This window comes from Coenobita brevimanus, chromosome 18 (assembly GCF_032717465.1).
Source record: "Coenobita brevimanus isolate Jiangsu-jjx chromosome 18, ASM3271746v2, whole genome shotgun sequence".
Taxonomy (NCBI): Eukaryota; Metazoa; Arthropoda; class Malacostraca; order Decapoda; family Coenobitidae; genus Coenobita; species Coenobita brevimanus.
This window is the reverse complement of record NC_136971.1, coordinates 35,290,843-35,297,382: the sequence shown is the minus strand read 5'-3', so window position 1 is coordinate 35,297,382 and position 6,540 is coordinate 35,290,843.

Sequence of the window (6,540 nt, the reverse complement as noted above, 5' to 3'; positions counted from 1 at the left end):
TTAGCCACAGGATATGAGAAAGAAATGTATGCTTCCATTCCCGAGAGAATAACCTCCATAATGCATATGCCACACTCAGATGGGTCTTGGTCCTAGAAGCAATAATCATTCCAGGGAAAATCAAAGAAGTACTGCCTATCAACTGCTCGAGGAGTGATTAAGGCAGATAATCAGTTTTGTCAAGTCCAAATCTTCCACAAGAATACTACCCGAATTAGGTGTATTACATCCATTTCACCGTCTATATATATTAGTGAGTGAACAGGGACAAAGGTAAGTGCATTTTCTCAAAGACTCTGACCAGCTTAAGAATTGAACTCAAAGTCTTCACTTTGACACACACACACACACACACACACACACACACACACACACACACACACACACACACACACACACACACACACACACACACGATATAAATGTTATATATAACAAATTCTGTGAATTTTACGAAACAGGACTCCACAGTTATGTCCCATTGCACAAAGATACGGAAATAAGGAAAACAAACTGGTTAAATACTGACTGTAAAAATGTAAAAGAGAAAAGAGACTTGCTGTGGATCAGATACAGTACATATAAAGGTGAGAAGGCATATAACAACTACAAGCAGGCAAGAAATGATTATACAAGGAAAAGGAGAGAAGCTCAATGGCAGTTTGAGGAGGATATTATAAGTAAAAGCACTGATCAGCCAAAGTTGTTTTACAGCTACACACGAAGCGAAGAAAAAGTTAAAGATAAAATACAATCCATCACGGATAAGGGGAAAATCTGCATCAATGAAGAAGATATTTGTGAAGTACTAAACAAAAATTTCCAGTCAGTTTTTACTAAAGAAAGTAGATTTACAAGAGATGAAAACGAACAAGCATGCCCACATATATTAACAACTATACATAAACAATAGGTCCAGGAAGAGATGAGGAAATTAGACAGGAGAAAAGCCAGTGGCCCTGACGAGATTTTGTGTTGGGTATTACATGAATGGGCAAAAGAGCTAAGAAGTCCATTACATTTAATATTCAAAGAATCCTTAAGACCAGGAAAACTACCTGATATGTGGAGGAGAGCAAATACTGTGCCCCTTTTCAAGAAAGGAAATAGACAAAATCCACTTAACTACCGACCAGTATCACAGACCAGCGTCGAAAGCAAGATGTTAGAAAAACTGATACGAAGAATTTGAGTAAATCACGTGGAAAATCACAATATGATAACAGAAAGACAATTTGGTTATAGAAAGTGAAATCACGTGTTACTAACTTATTAGGTTACTATGATAGAGTTGCAGAAATAATATAGAAAAGAGATGACTGGGTAGACAGCATATATTTGGATTTCAAGAAGGCATTTGACAAAGTACCACACCAAAGACTTTTATGGAAACTCTACAATCAAAAAGGTATCCAAGGTAATCTGAACGATTGGATGCAAGATTTTCCCAGTAAAAGAGAAATCAGAACAGTGCAAAGGGGAAATCGCTCATCATGGGAAGAAGTGAGAAGTGGAGTTCCACAGGGCTTGGTGCTGGCACCAATTGTGTTTTTAGTGTACTGTATATAAATGACAGACAGCAACATTGGAATTGGAAGCTACCTAAATATGTTTGCTAATGATGGAAATATACAAAGGGAAATTACAAACACAGACTCTTGCATAAAGCTACAGGGAGAATTAAATATGCTTCATGAATGGAGCAATAGACAGCAAATGGAATTCAGTGTGGACAAATGTCATGTAATAAAATTTGATAAAAGTGGAAAAAAAAAAAAAAAGACCAGACTGGGGCTATAAGTTAGGAAGTTCAACCCTACACACGTCAGAAAGGGAAAAAGATTTAGGAGGGATTATCAATAACAGACTATCACAGGCTGACCACACAAATGAAAAAGTAAGGAACATGGACTCATTGCTTGCTAATATGTGTGCACCATTCATATATATATATATATATATATATATATATATATATATATATATATATATATATATATATATATATATATATATGAAGACAAGATTGAAAAGGTAAATAGGCCGCTATAAGATGGGCACCATGTTTAAGGGAGCTAAGCTATGAAGAAAGACTCGAAAAATTAAATCTGTCAACATTACAGGAGAGAAGGAAAAGCGGAGACATGATTATGTTGTATAAATGTATCTCAGGAAAAGAGAAAATATAGGTAAATGAGTATATAACTTATGAGGAAGCAACACTAAGAAGACACTGCAGAAAACTGTACAAAATGAAAGGTGATAAAGACGTAAGGAAAGTCAGTTTCCCAAATAGAGCAGTTGATCAGTGGAATGCACTACCGAATGAAATAGTGTGTGCCAAAGCAATTCATAATTTCAAAGATATTTATGACACACATGGTTCAAAACACGGGACAGTACAAGCTTGACTCATTCTTGTAAAGATAAAGTTAGGTAAGAACAACTAGGTATGAACACACACAATTAGGGCTGCCCTTCTCCCAAAGAAGATGCTGGCTACCATACCCACCCAAACCCAAGGATAGTGTGTTTCTTATTGTTTCTGGCGAGAACGAGAGTGTCTGTGCAGACCAATCTTGGATCCACAAAGTTTGCCACACAGTCGGCATGTCAAGTCAGGGTTTGTTGGGAGAACTTTGTTGTGGTTTTGCCTCCATTTTCTACACTCTCCTCTCGCCATGTTGCAAGCTTCTTCGAGATTAATGGTTCCACTGTTGCAAAGGACTCACCATTGTTTTGTGTGTGAGGTATTGGTTTCAAGATTTTAGGTATGATGACCCACTTCTTCAGAGTTGTCCTTATATGAACTCTTCGTCTGATCCCCTCGGTTGCAGTGTGCTGCAGAGAGTTGACCATAAAGAATCTTGTGAGGAAGACGGTGCTTAGGAATATGGACATATCCAACCCTTCTCAGCTGTTTTTTAGCCAGTATGGTTTCTATGCTGGTTGACTATGCCCACTGGAGAATTTATGAGTGAAGGGGCATATCCTCCTATATGAATCCTAGAATGTGCTGTAAGCATCAGATGTAAAACGACTCAAGCTGTTTGATGTGACATGAGTAGGTAGACCAGGATTAAGCTTTATATATGAGGAAGGAGAGGCATACAGTCGTATATATTGATACCTTTATCTCGATTCTCATGTTGGGGTTTTCAAAGACTTTGGATCTGAAATATCCAGACGAGGTTCAGGTGTGGTTGATTTGTGCAAGGACTTCTGCACTAATGTTTATCTGTAAGCACACATCCGAGGTAAGTAAAATTCACCTGTTTTACAGTTTCGTCTCTTATCTGAAATGCAAGAGGCTCAGAGTAGGCTACATTGTTGTGTGTGTGTTTGTACATTATGCATATTGCAATGATATTCTTGAAGGATTCACACACACACACACACACACACACACACACACACACACACACACACACACACACACACACACACACACACACACACACACAAGATTCAACACCGTCCTTCGAAATGTAAGCTAACCGTAACGCCCTCAGACATAGGACAACTTTTACTTTAATTTCTTGTTAGGAACAGACCATTTTTTTTTAGTTCTGAGGACATATTTCAAAGGAGAGGAGCTTAAATTCTGAACTAAGGTGACATTGCCATCATTTCAATTAAGCTATTACCAGACGAATTCATTAAACTTCGGAGGGGCGTCTTGTAGTGAAGGAATTTAGGGAGGGAATAACTAACTACTGATTCAGAGTCTGTATTTTTATATCAATACCCTCGTAAAAGAATATAATCATCTAGTGGCAAAGAAATTAATAAAAGACGTATTCGATGTGAAGAGATTAATAAAGACAATTCCTATCCTTTCACTAAGAGAGAGAGAGAGAGAGAGAGAGACGTACAGACGTCGGATTAAGTTCGTTTCCTTTTCCGTGGACTAAGGTGTTTTTAACACTGCTCGATGGAGAGATATCCCCTCCTCCTCCCTTCCTCATGGTCCCACACTCCCACCCAACCCCCCCACTTTTCTCTCCGACCCCATAACCCCACCTGGTACCCTCCATACCCTCGCTCACAGCCAGGTAGGGGTTTCTGTACTTCAAGCACCTCTCTAATTACATGTAGTCCAAACAACTAATAAAAAAATAGTACAGTATATATCATAAACCAAGTTAGGAAAAGGTTTACTACACTGAGAAAGAGAGAGAGAGAGAGAGAGAGAGAGAGAGAGAGAGAGAGAGAGAGAGAGAGAGAGAGTTAAAAGACACGTAGAGACAGGCGGAGAGGGAGAGCGAGTGGAAAAACGAGAAATGAGAGGACAGTTACGGAGAAAATAAGGGAAGAGGCAAGGAGAGAACAACGAGAGCTAAGAAAAGAGACAGAGAGTGAGAAGAAGAGACAGTGAGAGGTAAAATGATATACAAGCAGTGTGAAAGGGAAAGAGAAAAGGGAGATGTGAATAGAAAGGCTGGGAGACAGGGAAGTTGAGACAAAAGGGGAGATAGCTGACAGTTAATGGGAATGGAGCAAAAATAGGGATAACAAAAGGAGACAGTGGAAAAGACAGCAACGGAACGGAATACTGAGAACGATAATGAGAAAAATTAGAAAAGGAGGCAAGGTAACAGGGAGGAGGAAGAAATGTGTTATTTTGGCAAAAGACGCAGAGAAAGAACTAGGCAGGATGAGACGAAAGCATTGAAGCTGAGTAGAACGAATGTAACATTCAAGTAAATAGGGAGGGAGAGAAACAGAGAAACTGGAGAAATTTGAGGAAAGGATGGATAAAGGGTAGGAAGAAAATAGGTTAAATTAGGAGGCAAGAAAGAGGAGGGGGATGTTAAGAAGGGAAGACAAGGGGAGGAGGAAGAAGGGAGGGAGGGAAAGACAGTGGGAAGAGATGAATGAAAGAAGAGATTTCCGGTGACAGGGAGAGACGGAGAGAGGAGAGAGAAAAAGAAAATGCAGTTATTACTGGGGGAAGAAAGCAGTGAAGGAAATGGATTTAATACAAGAAAAGAAATACGAAGAGAGTGATGGAGAAAAAAAGGTAACACATGTGACATGAAAAAAAGGAAGACAAAGTTGTGATAGTGGGAGGGAGAAAGAAGAGTGAGGTAAGGAGGAAGTGACAGAGGGGGAGAGAGACGAAGGAAGGGAAAGAGGGGGGAAGGTAGGGACTGAGCAGATACCTATAAATAAAGGGGAAGGAGGAAGAAGGAAACTGGGGATGAGAAAAAGGATCAAGAGAGAGAGAGAGAGAGAGAGAGAGAGAGAGAGAGAGGGGGGGGGCAGTACACAGAAAGGCACAGACTAATAGGTCGACAAATATTCAGAAAGTATGCGTTTGTGTGTGTGTGTGTGTGTGTGTGTGTGTGTGTGTGTGTGTGCTTCCGTCCCTGTGTCACTCCTATAACATTGTTCCATTTTTCACCTGCGTGTTTTCTTCCTCTCTGCTTCAGTTTCTTCTCTCACTCACTTCTCTTATCAGTATTTCTCCTGATTGTTCTTACCATTCTCTCTCTCTCTCTCTCTCTCTCTCTCTCTTGCAGTATTCTCTTCTTCCACTCCTTTCCTTCTCACTCTTCTTTCCACCTCTCTCTTCCCCACCTTATATCGCTTTACTTTCTCTCTCTCTCTCTCTCTCTCTCTCTCTCTCTCTCTCTCTCTCTCATTCTGTGTGTGTGTGTGTGTGTGTGTGTGTGTGTGTGTGTGTGTGTGTGTGTGTGTAAAAGAGGTGTCTACTACCGCAACATTAATCACAGGAGATTTCTCTCTCTCTCTCTCTCTCTCTCTCTCTCTCAGTGTAGTAAACCTTTTCCTAACTTGGTTTATGATATATACTGTACTATTCTTTTATTAGTTGTTCGGACCATATGTAATTAGAGAGGTGCTTGAAGTACAGAAACCCCTAGCTGGCTGTGAGAGAGGGTATGGAGGGTACCGGGTGGAGTTATGGGGTCGGAGAGAAAAGTGGGGGGGTTGGGTGGGAGTGTGAGACCATGGAGGTCATGGAGGTGGAGGTGCTCCATGTGTGGGACTATGAGGAAGGGAGGAGGAGGGGATACCTCTCCACTGAGCAGTGTTACAAACACCTTAGTCCACGGAAAAGGAAACGATCTAATTCCGACGTCTGTACATAAACAACACTGAAAAATTGTCACCGAATCTGTAGCAATATCTATAAAACAGCAGTGCATGTTGGAAGAGGAGACTGGTGGAAAAGGGAAAGAAGCTGTCCTATGGCCATTATCATGATCTGTTTCGAGGAATATGAACATGATGCCGAAACTTTCGTTGTGTTTATTGTTGCTGTTGGTGGTGGTGTTTTTGTTGCAATTGTTGTTCTGGTTATTAATATCGTTGTTCTGTTGTTACTTAGATTTATTATTATTATTACGATTATTATTATTATTATTATTATTATTACTACTACTACTACTACTACTACTACTACTACCATTATTATTATTATTATTATTATTTCTCCTGCCTAGCGAGGCGATAATGTAAATGTCTGCATCTGTGTGTGTGTCACTGAGCTCTATAATATGGAGAGGCTATCCG